The 17151-nt window shown below is 40.5% G+C and overlaps 1 pseudogene; it reads right to left on the reverse strand.

Annotated features, from left to right (window-relative positions):
* Positions 1-4944: 4944 nt before the first annotated feature.
* LOC118654596 lies at positions 4945-7026 on the reverse strand (annotated as a pseudogene).
* Between the last annotated feature and the right edge of the window lie 10125 nt (positions 7027-17151).

Here is a 17151-nt window from a genome sequence, read left to right on the forward strand (position 1 = left end):
AGTGGGATTGCTGGGTCAAATGGCATTTCTATATTTAATTGTTTGTGGAAACTCCATACTGTTTTCCATAGTGGCTGCACCAGCAGTGAACCAGTGTTTCCTTTCTTTGCATCCTTGCCAGCACTTATGGTTTGTTGATTTTTTTCACAATAGACATTCTGACAGGTGTGAGTTAATATCTCATTGTGGTTTTAATTTGAATTTCTCTAATGATTAGTGACTTTGAGGATTTTTTTTTCATATGTCTCATGACCATTTGTATGTCCTCTTTAGAGAAATCTCTATTCAGGTCTTCTGCCCATTTTTTAATTGGATTGTTTGTCTTCCTTTTGTTGAGTTCTATGAGTACTTTATATACACTGAGTGGCCAGATTATTATGACCACCTGACGCTTGTAGGCAAATTAGCTATAATTTCACACTGAAGTTGCTAGAGGGCCAGACCACTACAAATAGGGAAGCAGGTTGTTTACCATGACAGTAGAAGTGATTTTTTTCTGAAGATATGGGTAAACAATGTAATTTAACAGCCTTTGAATGTGGGCTATATATGAAGGTGATTGACCAGATTATTATGACCAACCTATCAGTACTTTGTTGGGCCACCTTTTGCCTTTAATACTGCGGTGATTCTTCTTGGCATTGACTCCACGAGATGTTGAAAGGTGATGCGAGGAATGTGACACCATGCCTGATGAATAGCACTGTCCAGTTCTGTGAGATTTGATGGTTGTGGAAGCAGCTGCCTGATGGCTCTTTTAACTTCATCCCACAAATGCTCAATTGGATTGAGATCTGGTGATTGTGAGGGCCACCTAAGCAAGGTAAAGTCTCCCTCATGTTCTTGAAACCACTCCTGCACAATACAAGCATCATGGCATTGCATATTGTCTTGTTGGAAGAAGTCATCTCCATTGGGATACACCATCAACATGATAGGATGCACTTGATCAGCAATGATACTTAGGTTTGTTGTGCTATTCAAATGTTGTTCCACTCGAATTAAAGGGCCCAAATCATGCCAGGAAAACATGCCCCAAGCCATAACCATTGCCCCCACCAGCTTGAAGGGTTGTACTCTTGCATGTGGGGTGCATGCTTTCATGCTGTTTCTGCCATATTCTCACTCTGCCACCTGCATGATGCAACTGGAAACATGATTTATCGGATCACATGACTTTTTACCAATGCTTGACTGTTCAATCCTTGTGTTCCTGTGCGAATTGGAGACGTTTTATCTTGGTAACTTCAGACAGCAAAGGTGTTCGAACAGGTCTTCGGCTTCCATACTCCATATGATGCAGTGTACGGCTAATTTGCCTACAAACGTCAGGTGGTCATAATAATCTGGCCACTCAGTGTATTTTGGATATTAACCCCTTATGAGATGTATCATTGGCAAATATGTTTTTCCATAGAGTAGGTTCCCTTTTCATTTTGATGGTGGTATCTTTTGATGTGCAGAAACTTTTTTATTTTGATGTAGTCACATTTGTTTATTTTCTCCTAGTTTTTTTGCCCTAGGCCCTAGGCTCTTCCTAAGCCTTAGGAGTACCCTAATTAAGTTAATAACAATGTACCTTCCTATATAGTTTAAGTTTTAAAAATTTGGCTCTCAAAAGAAATTTCAATCGTTGTACTGTTGATATTTGGCTCTGTAGACTAATGAGTTTGCCGACCACAAAATACCACTTGCGAGTGCACATGTACAGTGTGATTGAAACTTCTCGGCCCATGTGCAGAACTCGGTATTTTGTGGAAGAGCCACACTCAAGGGGCCAAAGGGCCGCATGTGGCTCACGAGCAGCAGTTTGCCGACCATTGCCCTAGGGCATATATTGGCAAAAATCCTGCTATGTGAGATGTATGAGATTTTACTGTCCATGTTTTCTTCTAAGATTTTTATGGTTTCATGCCTTTTATCCATTTTGAGTTTATTCTTGTGTATGGTGTAAGTTGGTGGTCTAGTTTCATCTTTTTACATATGTCTGTCGAGTTTTCCCAACACCATTTATTGAAGAGATTTACTCCATTGTATGTTCTTGCCTTCTTTGTCAAATACTAATTGAGCATAATGGCTTGGGTCGATTTCTGAGATTTTCATTTTGATCCACTGGTCTATATGCCTGTTCTTGTGCCAGTACCAGGCTGTTTTGGTTATAATGCCTTTGTAGTACAGTTATCTGGTATTGTAATCCCTCCCACTTTAATTGATAGCCTTGATGGATAGAGTAATATTGAATTTAGGCCCTTGATTTTCATTACTTTGAATACTTCATGCCACTCCCTTCTGGCCTGAAGTGTTTCTATGGAGAAGTCAGCTGTCATTCTAATGGGAACTCCTTTGTAGGTAATATTCTATCTCTCTCTTGCTGCCTTTAAGATTCTTTCTTTGTCTTTAACATTTGCCATTTTAACTATGATGTATCCAGATGTTAGTATCTTTTGGTTCCTCTTGATTGGAGCTCTCTGTGCCTCCTGAACTTGTGTGACATTTTCCTTCACCAGGTTGGAGAAGTTTTCTGTCATTATTTCTTTAAATGGATTATCTGTTCCTTGCTCACCCTCTTCCCCTTCTGTTATTTCTATAATGCAGATGTTGTTACATTTCATGTTGTCCCAGAGCTCCCTTAAGCTATCTTCCTGCTTTTAAATTCTTTCTTCTATTTGCTTCTCTAATTGGGTATTTATTTCTACCTTGTCTTCCAAATCGCTGATTCAATCCTCTCTTTTATCCAATCTATTTTTAATTCCTTCCAGTGTGTTCTTGTCAGATGTATTATTCTTCTTTTCTGTATAGTTCTGTTTCATGGTTTCTATTTCCTTTTTTATGCTGCTATAGTTCCCAATGAGTTCCTTGTAATTTGCACTAAGCTCCTTAAGCACCTTTGTAACCATTACATTGAACTACATTTTAGCTGTCTTGTTGTATTTGCTTCTATGTATTAGATATAACTGTTATGCCTCCCAATCTTTGTGGGATGGCCTTATGTAGAAAGTGTCTTGAGGGGTCCAGTGGTGCAGTCTGTTTGTTCACCTGAGCTGGATTCTCTATGTATGCACTTTGTGTGCATTATTTGGGCTCTCCTTTGTAATTTGTACTTGATTATTGATATTCCTTTCATGGGAAGGATCACCCCTCTGACTTGCTGGCAGTGAGGTTCAACCGCTACGTCATCGTGCCAGCTGTTATACAGGTGCTGACAGACCAGAATAAGACACAACAGGGCCAAACCAAAAGCACCATGAAAATCAAGCTACTCAATGCAGTAAAAACAGGAAAGACTAAGAGGAAAAAGAAGCAAAAGCAAGGCAAAGAAAAATGAAAAGAATACTAAAAGACACATGACTAAAGACTTAGAAAGGATATTTAAAAAAAGGGAGAAAGAAGAAGATGAAAAGATGGCTATATGGAAGCAAGGAGGAAGCTTATAGAACTAGTATAGGAGGAAAAAAGAAAAGGAAATAGTAAATAAAATGAAATAATAATAATGAATTTAAAATGTAGTAATAATGGATATGTTAAGAAATAGGAAAAGTAAAACAAAAATGAGAAAAAATGGAAAAATAAAATAAGTGTTAAAAATAATAAGAATAGACTAAAGTCAAATAGAGTAAAAAAATAGAGAGAAATTAGAGATATACAAGAAAAAAGAAAAGATAAAAAGGGGAAAAAACAATAAAAAACAAAAACAAAAAATTCCACTCACTCATACACACACAACAAGAAACAAAACCACACATGTTCACACACTCAAAAACCTTTGGGTCCGCTGTTTGTGGAGCTTACTGTATTTTGCTCTGATGTTATTGAATCTGATCCCTTGCTATGTCTATCCTGGGCCTCCTGGGAGCCTCTCTGGTGCAGGTCAGTATGAGTCACTGTCCCTTTCAGGCCTTGGTAACCTGATTGAAGTCAGAGAGATTGAAGCCCTTAGTAACCCAGGGGGCAGGGACTGTTTAGCCCAGAGGCTGGGGCTGCCTTGAGTCTTACACCTTGATTGTCCATGTTCTGAGTTGTAATCCTTTCCCCCATGGAGCTGGCCTTGCAGGTGTCAGCTACAGATACTCTGGGTCCAGCTGGCGATCTCTTAGCTGTGTGGACTGGGGGTCTGCAGCAGGGTGCGTTGTGTCCTTGGTGCACACATTCACATGTTCCGGGGCAGGGTGCCCTTGGGTTCAGGCCTGGGACACAGCTAGTGTGGGTGGTGTTGAGACTGGGCTCCTAGCTGCTGCCACTCCTTGAAACCTCCTCCCAAGGAGGACCTTGTAAACCCATCAAGATGTGGTATCCAAGCCTGAGCCCCTTCAGGGAGGTGCCTGTGGCAGTAGTAGGGACTCTTTGGCCAGGAGATCCCAAACTGCTGGCCACTGAGACTCCTGTGTGAATGGGCTCTCCCTCACACACACCTACACACACACACACACACACACACACACACACACACACACACACATGTCCACACACTAGCCCTCTCACTCCCTCATTCACTCACACTCTTCCTCTCTCCAGTCCTGCAGACCACCACGTTCTGTTTTTCTGTTATGGGTGATTCTTAAGCCTTTTACCTAAGCAGTGCAATAGTAAGTTACAGTGTTGACCAAAAGAAGACACAAGTTTTTCATTAAGCTTTCTTTTAATGGGTCTCAAAATTCTGTGGCAGATCTTTTATCAAGTTGTTTCTATTAAAAGGTACTGATTTTAATAACTTATAACTTAAAAACTGCCACACACACACACACACACACACACACACACACACACACACACACACACAAAATGGTCCACAAAACATTCTCCTTTCCTTTTGAAGATTTTATGGTGCATTGTAATCATTAATCAGTCTTTTACTTTTAAACTGAAATGGCCAGTTGAGACAGACATTTCTGAGACCATTCTTCCACCAGTGGTTAAGACTGGGATGGCAGATATTGGAGATAATATTCATTTAGCCTTCTGAGATTTCTGGGCAGACTTGGTGACTTTGCCAGCTCTAGTTTGTCCACTGCTTTTATCTGTCTCATTTCACCACCAACAAAAAACAGCCCAGAGGATAGTCAGGGAAGTTCTTGACACAGATGGGAATTCTGTGAATGTTCCCCCATGTCCCACGTGGTTCAGGGTTCAGGATCTGGAGGAGGGGCCACACGCAAATGAAAGAGACGAGAAAGGAAATAATTGGGAAATATTGGGGGCCAGGTGGGCAAGCCCAACTCAAAGGGAAGGACTTCCACTGGTGCCCAGGCTTCGCCAACCTTTTATTCAACTTTGGATACACATAAAGCCCTTAGTCAGGCAGGCAATTGCAGTAGCAGACAGACTATCTTAAAGGTCAGTAAATATTAGAAGGATTTACTCGGAGACTATTTGATCAGGAAATAGCTTGAGCCCCCATTGTCTGGACTAGACAATTAGTGCATAACTCTGGCCCTTGCCATGGGTTCAAGGTTCACCAGCATTCCAGGATCCTTGTTTGCACTTCTCTGATAGTGAAGACAATGCATTGAAGACAATGGGCGGCTTCCTGCAGAATTCCAGGAACCATATCAATGAGGGCAGCATTACCAGACTTCAAAAACTTTGGGCCATCTTCTAGTTTTTTCTCAGAACGATGATCCTTCTTCTTCTATAGCTTAACAAAATTGCAATATTAGCTGTATGACAATCCAGTAGAGATGCATATCCAGCATTGACTTGGCCTGGATGCTTCAGGATACCCACCTGACCTATGAAGACAGTTGCTTCTATTGGTGGGTCATTTTTACTGTCACTAGTCACATTGCCATGACAAACATCCTTGCCAGACATGTTTTCAACATCGAAGCCCACCTTGTCTCCAAGAAGAGCTTCACTCAAAGCTTCATGGTGCATTTCAACAGACTTTATTTCAGTTGTAATGTTGACTGGAGCAAAGTTGACCACCATACCTGGTTTTAGAATACCAGTCTCCACTTGACCCACAGGGATAGTACCCATACTGCCAATTTTGTAGACATCCTGGAGAGGCAGATGCAGGTGCTTGTCAGTTGGATGCGTTGGTGGCAGAATGTAATCCAGAGCTTCAAGCAGTGTGGTTCCACTGGCATTGCCATTTTGACAGGTCACTTTCCATCCCTTGAAACAAGGCATATTAGCACTTGGCTCCAGCATGTTGTCACCATTCCAATAAGAAATTGGCAGAAACCTACAGTGTCTGGGTTATAGCTAATTTCTTAATGTAGGTGCTGACTTCTTTTTTAAATTAAATTTATGGGGTGACATTGCTTAATAAAATTATATAGGTTTCTGACTAAGCTAAGAACCTTATTTCTCTGATACATGGGCTATAAAACTCAAATTCATGTGGTTACCAGAGGGAAGGGATGGGGTATAGTAAAGGGTAAAGGTGGCCAAATATATGGTGGTGGAAGATGATTTGACTTTGGGTGGTAGGCACACAATGCAATATATAGACCATGTATCATAGAAATGTACACTTGAAATCTATATGATCTTATTAACTACTATCACCCCCCAAATTTATTAAATATAAATTTTAAATATTACATAGGTTTCAAGTGTACATTTCTATGATACATCATCTATAAATTGCAGTGTGTGTCCATCACCCAAAGTCAAATCTTCTTCCGTCACCTTTATTTGTTACCCTTTAATACCCCACCCCCCTTCTCTCCGGTAACTGCCATACTGTTTGTGTCCATGAATTTTTGTTTGTTTTTCTAGTTGTTTGTTGCTTTAAGTTTTATATCCCACATATGAGTGTAATCATATGGTTCTTACTGTAGGTGCTGACTTTTTAAACAATGATCTCATTTCTCTTCTGGCTGAAGGGTAGCTTAGTGGAATCCATTTTGTTAACATCAACAATTTGTTATTTGACACCCAGTGTGTAAGTCAGGAGGACATGCTCACAGGTCTGCCCATTCTTGGAGTTTCTTCAAATTCAGCAACACCAGCAGCAACAACCAGGACAGCGCAGTTAGCCTGACTTGTGCCTCTAAACATGTTTTTGATAAAATCTCTGTCCTGAGGCATCAGTGATGGTCAAATAGTATCTCCTAGTCTTGAATTTCCATAGGGAGATATCAATGGTGATGCCATGCTCATGTACAGCCTTTAATTTATCAAGGCCCAGGCACATGTGAAGGAGATCTTCCCAGTTTCAGCAGCCTCCTTCTCAAATTTTTGATGGTTCTTTTGTCGACCCCACCACAGTTGTACATCAGATGATGAGGAGTGGTAGACTTGCCAGACCCCATGTGCCCAATGATTATGATGTTGATAAAAGGTTTTCCCTTTCCCCTTTTGCCTTAGATATAGCTATTATTTTCACAACAGTTGTCTTCTGGTGACACACTGGTTACTCAAAAACAATATTTGTTATTTTACATCTTTTGATTGCAGGGACCCTCAAGGGTGTGAAATGATATCCATTGTGGTTTTGATTTTCATTTCCCTAATGACTAATGATGTTGAGTATCTTCATGTGTTGATTAGCTATTTGTATATACTTTTATAGAAATGTTTATTCATATTCTTTGCCTATTTCTAAATTGAGCTATTTTTCTTTTTATTGTTGAGTTGTAAGATTTCTTTATATTCTGAATAGTCTGGAGAGATTATCATATGTATTTTTATTCATATGAATTATAGATATTAGATATATGATTTACAAATATCTTTTCACATTATGTGGGTGGCCTTTTCCCTCTCCTTGTAGTACCTTTTGAGGTACAAAGGTTTTAATGGTCATGCCCAATTTATTTATTTTTAATTTGTTTGTTTTTTTATTTTATTGTTTAAAGTATTACATATGTCTCCTTTCCCCCCGCCCCATTGACCTCTCCCCAGTCGTTCCCACATCCCCAGCACATGCTCTCTCTCATCCCCCTACTGTCTGTGTCCATGGGATATGCTTATATGCATGCATACAAATCGTTTGGTTGATCTCTCACTTCCCTCATCACCCTGCCCCCTCCACCTTCCCTCTGAGGATGGATGGTCTTTTCCATGCTTCTGTGTCTCTGGATCTATTTTACCTCACCAGATTATGTTGTTCATTTTATTCCAAAAATGAGTGAGATCATGTGATATTTATCTCTCTCTGACTGGCTTATTTCACTTAGCATAAAGCTCTCCAGATCCATCCATGCTGTTGCAAATCTTAAGAGTTCTTTCTTTTTTTTTTTTTTTTTTTTTTTTTTTACAGCAGTGTAGCATTCCATTGTGTAGATGTACCACAGCTTTTTAATACACTCATTTGCTGATGGGCACTTAGGCTGTTTCCAAATCTTAGCTATGGTGAATTGTGCTGGTATGAACATAGGGGTGCATATATCCTTTCTGATTGGTGTTTCCGGTTTCTTGGGATATATTCCCAGAAGTGGAATTACAGGGTCGAATGGGAGTTCCATTTCTAATTTTTTGAGGAAACTCCATACTCTTTTCCACAGTGGCTGCACCAGTCTGCATTCCCACCAGCAGTGCACAAGGGTTCCTTTTTCTCCATATCCTTGTCAGCACTTGTTTGTTAATTTGTTGATGATAGCCATCTGACAGGTGTGAGATGGCATCTCATTGTCCTTTCTATTTGCATCTCCTGGATGATTAGTGACTTGGAGCATGTTTTCATATGTCTCTTGGACTTCTGTAAGTCCTCTTTTGAAAGGGGTCTATTAGGTCCTTTGCCCATTTTTTGCTTGGATTGTTTATCTTCCTTTCGTTAAGTTGTATGTGTTCCCTATAAATTTTGGAGATTAAACCCTTATCAGTGATAACATTGGAAAATATGTTCTCCCATGCAGTGGGCCCATTTAAAGTTTTGTTGATGGTTTATTTTGATGTGCAGAAGCTTTTTATTTTGATGTAGTCCCATTTGTTTATTTTCTTCGTAGTTTCCATTGCCCTGGAGCTTTATCTGGGAAGATACTGCTACAAGATATGTCTGATATTTTGCTACCTATGGATTCTTCTAAGCTTTTTATGGTTTCCCATCGTACATTTAAGTCCTTTATACATTTTGAGTTTGTTTTTGTGAATTTTGTAAGTTGGTGGTCTAGTTTCAATTTTTTTGTATGTATCTGTTCAATTTTCCCAACACCATTTATTGAAGAGACTATCTTGACTCCATTGTATGCTCCTGCCTCCTTTGTCAAATAATAATTGAGAATAATGGCTTGGGTCGACTTCTTGTTTCTCTGCCCTGTTCCATTGGTTTATATGTCTGTTCTTGTGCCATTACCAGGCAGTTCTGAGAACAGTGGCTTTGTAATATATATTGATATCTGGTATTGTGATCCTTCCAAATTTGTTCTTCTTTTGCAGGATTGCTATGGCTATTCAGGTTCTTTTATATTCCGTATAAATTTTTGGAGAGTTTGTTCTAGGTATGTGATTTATGCCATTGGTATTTTAATGGGGATTGTATTGAATCTATAGATTTCTTTGGGTAGTATGGACATTTTAATGATGTTGATTCTACCAATCCACGAGCATGGTATATTCTTCCATTTGTTTATGTCTTTATCTCTTTTTTCAATGTCCTGTAGTTTTCTGAGTACAGGTCTTTTACATCCTTAGTTAAGTTTATTCCTAGGTATCTTAATTTTTTTGGTGCAACAGTAAATGGAAATTTTTTTCCGCTTCTCTTTCTGTGAGTTCACTATTGGTGTATAAAAATGCCATAGATTTTTGAGTGTTAATTTCGTATCCTGCTACATTGCCAAATTCATTTATTAAATCTAGTAGTTTTTTTGTGGAGTCTCTGGGGTTCTCTATGTATAGTATCATGTCATCTGCAAATAAGGGCAGTTTTCCTTATTATTTTCCAATTTGGGTTCCTTTTATTTCTTCTTGTCTTATCACTTCCAGTACTATGTTGAACAGGAGTGGTGAAAATGAACATCCTTGTCTTGTTCCTATTCCTAGGGGAAATGGTTTTAGTTTTTGCCCATTGAATACGATGTTTTGCTGTAGGTTTGTCATATAAGGCTTTTATTATGTTGAGGTATCATTCCTCTATTCCCACTTGGCTTAGAGTTTTTATCAACAAAGGGTGTTCAATTTTGTCAAATGCTTCTTCTGCATCAATTGATATGATTATGTGATTTTTGTCTTTTAATTTGTTTATGTGATGTATCATGTTTATTGATTTTCAGACATTGTACAAACCTTGTGTCCCTAGAATACATCCCACTTGGTCATGGTATATGATCTTTCTAATGTAATGCTGGATCATCCGATTTGCTAGAATTTTGTTGAGGATTTTAGCATCTATGTTCATCAAAGATATTGGCCTGTAATTCTCTTTCTGTAGAATCTTCATCTTGTTTTGGGATTAGGGTAATGCTGGCTTCATAGAAAGAGCTTGGAAGTGTGCCTTCCTCTTGGATATTTTGGAATAGTCTGAAGAGGATGGTGTTAGCCCTTCTTTGAATGTTTGGTAAAACTCCCCTGTGAAACCATCTAGACCAGGGCTTTTGTTTACTGGAAGTTTTTTTATTATTATTATTACTGCTTCAATTGCATAAGTAGTTATCATCCTATTCAAATTTTTTGATTCTTCCTGATTGAGTTTTGGAAGATTGTATTTTTATAGGAATATATCTATTTTGCCTAAGTTGTTCAGTTTGCTGGAGTAGAGTTGTTTATAGTATGTGTGTGTGTGTGTGTGTGTGTGTGTGTGTGTGTGTGTGTGTGTGTGTATTTTGTACAATCCTTTGTATGTCTATGGGGTCAGTTTTTACTTCACCTCTTTCATTTCTGATTTTGTTTATTTGGGTCCTCTCTGTTTCTTGGTGGCCCTGGGTAGAGTTTCATCAATCTTGTTTATTATTTCAAAGAACCAGCTCTTGGTTTTATTGATCTTTTTTATTGTGTTTTTGTTGTTGTTGCTGTTGTTGTTGTCTCTATATCATTTATTTCCATTCTGATCTTTATTATTTGCTTCTTTCTTCTTACTCTGGGCTTTTCTTGTTGCTCTCTTTCTAATTCTTTGAGTTGTAGGGTTAGATAATTAATTACCATTTTTTGTTTTGTCTTTTGAGGTAAGCCTGTAGAGCTATGAACTTCCCTCTCAGGACTGCTTTAACTGTGTCCCATAGATTTTGGATTGTTGTGCTGTCATTGTCATTTGTTTCCAGCATGCTTTTTATTTCTTCTTCGATCTCTTTCTTTCGTAACCCAATCATTGGTTAATAGCATGCTATTTAGCCTCCAAGTGTTTGATTTTTTTCATTGTTTTTATTGTAGTTGATTTCTAATTTTATGCCATTGTGATCTGAGAAGATGCTTGCTATGATTTCTATCTTCTTTAATTTGAAGAGGCTCTGCTTGTGTATCAATATGTGGTCTATCTTTGAAAATGTCCCCTGTGCACTTGAGAAGAATGTATAATCTGTTGCTTTGGGATGAAATGTTCTGAAGATGTCAATTAATTCCATCTTATCCAGTGATTCATTTAGCATTGCTGTTTCTTTGCTGATTTTTTGTTTAGAGGATTTATCCAGTGGTGTCAATGGGGTATTAAGGTCCCTACTATAATTGTATTCATGCAGATCTCTCCCTTGATATCTTCCAGAAATCTTTTTATGTATTTGGATGCTCCTCTATTGGGTACATATATGTTTACCAGAGTTATATGGTCTTGTTGAACTGATCCCTTTAGTATTATGAAGTGGCCCTCCTTATCTCTTGCTATGGCCTTCACTTTGAGGTCTATTTTGTCAGATATAAGTAATGTACCCCAGCTTTTTTTTTTTCCTTTCCAGTTGCCTGACATTTTTTTTTCCATCCCTTCACTCTCAGTCTGTGTGAGTCCTTTGTTCTGAGGTGGATCTCTTGTAGACAGCAAATAATGGGTCACGTTTTATTATCCATTCAACTACCCTATGTCTTTTGATTAGAGCATTTAATCCATTTACATTTAAGGTGATTATTGTTAGGTACTTGTTTGTAGCCATTTTTATTCTTTATGCCTGTGTTCCTTCTTTCCTTTCTACTTCTTCTTTTTAGTGCAGTCCCTTTAGGATTTCTTGCATTAATGGCTCAGTATAATAAACTCCCATAGCCTTTTTTGTCTGTGAAGCTCCTGATTTCACCTTCAATTTTGAATGATAGCCTTTCTGAGTATAGTATTCCTGGATTCAGTCACTGGCTTTGTACCACTTTGTATATTTCATTCCATTACCTTCTGGTCTGATGTGTTTCTGTTGAGAAATCTGTTGATAGTAGAGATCCCTTGTAGTTAACCTTCTGTCTCTCTCTGGCAGCCATTAAGATTCTTTCTTTGTCATTGATGTTTGCCAATTTAATTATGATGTATCTTGTTTTCGGTCTTTTGAGTTCATCTTGTTTGAGAGTCTGTGTGATTCTTGGACTTGTGTAAGTTTTTTTCTTCCCCAAATCAGGGAAGTTTTCTGTCATTTCTCAAACAAGTTTTCTTTTCCTTGCTCAGCTCCTCTCTTTCTGGCACTCCTATTATGTGGATGTTATTTCATTTTGTGTTGTTCCAAAGCTCCCTTAAGCTTTCCTCCTGCTTTTTAAGTTTTTTGTTGTTTTTTTCCCCAGTCACTGCTCTGCTTGGGTGTTTTTTTGTACCTTGTCTTCTAATTCACTGATGCGATCTTCAGCTTCTTCTACTCTACTGTTGAAGCTTTCCATTTTGTTCTTTATTACAGCTATGTCATTCTTCATTTCCTTTTTATTTATTTTCATGGTGAAATTCTCATTCTGATCTTTATAATTCTTATTAAGTTGTGTGCATTTGTCATCCAGACATTAAGCATCCTTATGACCGTTACTATGAATTCTTTCTGTGACAAATTACTTGCCTCCATTTCACTTAATTCCTTTTCTTGTGGTTCCTCTTTTTCTTTATTTTTGGGATTGTATCTTTGTCTACCCATTTTGCTTGTAAGGTTTTAATTGTTTCTATGTCTTAGATCCAACTGCTTTGCTACCCAGGTTCTTTTGGGGGTGGTCCTATGTAGTTGGTGATTTTTGGGACCCAGTGGTGCAGTCTCTCAGATCTCCTGAGCTTGGTGTTCTAGTGGAGTCCCCTACTTGAGCTATGTGAGTTTTCCTGATGTAGTCAGGTCTTGAATGTTAGTTTCTTGTTCATAGATAAAGTCTCGTCATGGGTTGCCTGACATTGTGAGTCGGCCCTAGCCTTGTCATGCAAGCTGTTGTGGATGTGCTCATGGTTCTGGCTGTTGTGAAAAGGGTTGCCTGAGGTCTCACTGGCATGCACTCACTGTGAAATACCAAAGTCTACCACCTTGGAGAAAGTGGTCAGGTAGTGTGACTCTGGCCAGTGTTCTGTGACTCTTGCTGGGGTAGCATCAATCTGCAAATCACTGGGAAGGTCTCAGACCCCATGACAATGGGAGGCTGCTATCCCATAGTCTATGGATGAGGCAGTGGTACTCTCGCTAGGTTCATTTCACATTGCGAATTGTGAAGGGGTCTAGGAGCCAACAGCTGGGGATGCAGGAATTTCTGAGTCTGTGGCTGAAACAGCATGACCTTGTCTGGGTACGTGAGCCCTCAGTAGCTCACTGCTGTGTCCAGACACTGGCCACCAGGGAGTCGGGACTTGCAGTTTCTGTTGGGTGGGGGAGGGGTGCTGTACTTCCTTGGTTAGAGAGGTGAATGTGCAGTGGCTGTTCACAGAGGGTCTCAGTAGCTGCCTGCCAGGGTGGCGGGCTCGTGGGGCCCATGTGCTGGTGTAGCACGACCCGCAGTGTCCAAATACCAGCTGCTGGGGAGCGGGGAGTTTTAGTTTCTGTTGGGGGAGCTGTGTGCCCTTGGTTGGAGTGGCGTGCACACAGCGGCGGCTTACAGATGGTCCCAGGAGCTGCTTGCTGGGGTGGTGGGGTTGTGTTGTCCACATGCTGGAGTGGTGTGACCACAGTGTCCACACGTGGGCCACCAGGGAGCAGGGAGTCATAGTTTCTACTGAGGGAGCTGTATGCCCTTGGAGGTGGATGTCCTCGGGTCTGCAGGTCTGCGGGAGAGACAGTATGACTTTGGCTGGAATGGCTTCAGGTTCCCCGGCAGTATCCAAGGCCAGTCTGGGTGGTGGTAAGGCTGTGTTCCTAGTGGAGGCCACTCTCCCCTTCAAGATGGTGTGAACTCCCTGCCCAAGCCCTGAAGCCTGGGCAGTGTCAGCAGCTGAGACAGGGGCTCCCTGTCCAGGAGAGTCTGGTCTGCCAGCCCCTGATACTCCTGCAGGATTTAACTGTAACTCACTCACTCACTCACTCACTCACTCACTCACACACATACCACACACACCCCTTTCACTCCCTCACTCACTCATACCCTCTTCCACACCGCTGTCCTGCCAGCCGCCATCTCCCCCAATTTATTTATTTTATTTTGTTGTTTGTCCTTTTTGAATAATTTCTTAATATCATCTAATATCCAGTTGAGGCAGTGGTTTTCAAAGCATAGATTGAGAGTTATTGTGGATGGTCAAAATAAACTTAGTGGGTCATGACTAGCATTTTAAAAATATATAAAATAATTTATCACACAGTAAAATTAAATATTTTTGAAACATTTCATTCATATATAGTATACATATGATATGTATATACTATATAAGTAGTGTGTATGTGTGCTTGGTAATAATGTAAAGTGTATTTCTTATTATAGGGGTTGTGATAAGAAATGTTTGAAAGACACCACTTAAAGTTATAGGGCCATGCCCCAATGGCACTATGAAAAATGAATCAAAGCTAAAGCCTTTATCCCTGGCCATTGGTATTAATTATCTCTCCCTTGGGGAATGTCAGCAGGGAGGGGGGAAATTAAGTCCTACCCATTGAGGCAACATCTAGGCTTCATGGACACAGTTTATAAATAATGGACACAAAAGCTGCAAATCCCATTCGACAGATAGGCTTTTTGAGGATGGTCATAGAGACCAGCTGAAAAATTGAGCAAAAGCCATTCTGTTGTAGTTGAGCCTTGATTGTTGTTGGCACATCAGTGGGTGGAATTGACCCCCAGGCTGACTGGCTGTGAGGACTGGCCATAACAACAGTGGACGAGCTGTTGTGTGTGGCTGACCCCACAGAGTAGGATTGGCTTTAGCAGAGCTCTGGTGCTTTACGAGTCCACCCTTTCGGTGTATCATTTGTGGAGCTAATTGGATGGTACTCTGGTGTCTGAAGCCAGTCACTGGGTTTGTTTCTTCTGGAGCCTCTTGAGAGGGGTTCCAGTGCAGGCTGCTTGTGCCCAGTCTGGCACAGGCAGCAAAGTGACCTGCAGTTGGTAGCTGCTTGTGCTAGGCATGGAGGCACCTAGGAAAGGCTATGCTGTGAACTGAGGCTGGCTGCCTCTAGTTCCAATCTGGGGGTCACTTACCAAGTGGTACAGGGTAAGATGTGGCTAGCTGCTATTTTTGGGGGGTTTGTAGGCCTTTTAGAAATTTTATAGAAATCTAAAGCATGTGTGGAAGCTAACTGCTTATGAGTAACAGCACCTAAAAGAGGTCTCAGTCTATGAGCAAGTTGGCTAGGGTGGGTTCTCATGGAATCAACAGGGTGGGGTGATTTTGATGCAGACTTGGATTTGGCATCCCCTGAGCCTGCAGGCTGGGTTGTAGTGAGGTGTTCAAAAGAACAATGGCAGCCCTAGCTGGTTTGGCTCATTGGATAGAGCAGTGGTCGGCAAACTCATTAGTCAACAGAGCCAAATATCACCAGTACAACGATTGAAATTTCTTTTGAGAGCCAAATTTTTTAAACTTAAACTATATAGGTAGGTACATCGTTATTAACTTGACTAGGGTACTCCTAAGCTAGCCTTTGCTAAAAACGTCCTCAATCTGATTGAGGTACGTTCGCTGAGGTCGACCCCTTCTAACTCTCCCATCCACACTTGTCTTATATACTTGTTTCGTCTATCTCTTTTCCAAAAACTGACTTCTGTGCATGGGCCACGAAGTTTCAATCCCACTGTACTTGCGCGCCCACACGTGGTATTTTGTTGAAGAGCCACACTCAAGGGGCCAAAGAGCCGCATGTGGCTCACGAGCCGCGGTTTGCTGACCTCTGGGATAGAGCATCGAATGTGGACTGAAAGGTCCCAGGTTCGATTCTGGTCAAGGGCAGATGCCTCCATTGTAGGCTCTTCCCTGGCCCAGGCCCATGCAGGATGTAACCAATCAATGTGTCTTTTCACATCGATATTTCTCTCTCTCTCACCTTCCCACTCTCTCTAAAAATCAATGGAAAATTATCCTCAGGTAAGGATTAAAAAAACAAACAAACAAAAAGAACAATGGCACCCACCTGCTGCCTTTGTGTAGGGAGGACTCCACAAAGGAACAAAATGTTCAGAGAGAACTGCCCCTTCAATCTTCCCTCTGAAACCCGACTATTCAGCCCCTCCCCAGCATGTCCTTGTCATTTGAGCTGCTGGAATGCACCTAAGAGTGGGTAAGTTTGTGTGCAAGTCCTTTAAGAGAAATTCCTGGTACTCCAGCAGCCCTCAGTCTCACCCTGGTGGAATCCTCACTGATTTTCACAACTAGGTTTTGTACGAACTTCTCCGGACTGGTATTCTGGGATGGGGATCCTGGCGTGGGACTGGAATCCCTCACTTTTCACTGGGAACGCCTACAGCGAGATATCCCTCCCAATTCTTAACTACCACATGTGGATTTATGATGTCTGGTTCACTTCTCCACCCCTTCTTACCAGACTCAATGTGGCTCCTTTTTTATATCCTTAATTATAACAGTTCTTTTCAGCTAGTCTTCAGGTGGTTCTCAATGGTGGTAGTTTAATAATTTGGTTGTAATTTTGATGTAGTCCTTAAAAGGAGTCAACCACTGTGTTTACTTACTTTGCCATCTTTATAAGAAGGCCTGTCCAATTGGATCTTAATAATCCCATTCATTTGTTCTACAAATCTAGAACACTGGAGATGATAAGCACAATAGAAATGTTATAGTCACCAAATTTCACATACCTGTTGCATAATTTATCCTGTAAAGTGGGTTCCAGTCACTACTGAGTTTAGTGGGGATTCTTTAAGAAGGAAACAAGCTTTCTGGAAGTAATTAGCAACTGCTATGGCTGTAGTCCTCTGAAAGGGAATGCTCCTATCCAATGAGAATAAATACAGATCATCACCAGT

Source organism: Myotis myotis, unplaced genomic scaffold, assembly GCF_014108235.1.
Source record: "Myotis myotis isolate mMyoMyo1 unplaced genomic scaffold, mMyoMyo1.p scaffold_m19_p_4, whole genome shotgun sequence".
Taxonomy (NCBI): domain Eukaryota; kingdom Metazoa; phylum Chordata; class Mammalia; order Chiroptera; family Vespertilionidae; genus Myotis; species Myotis myotis.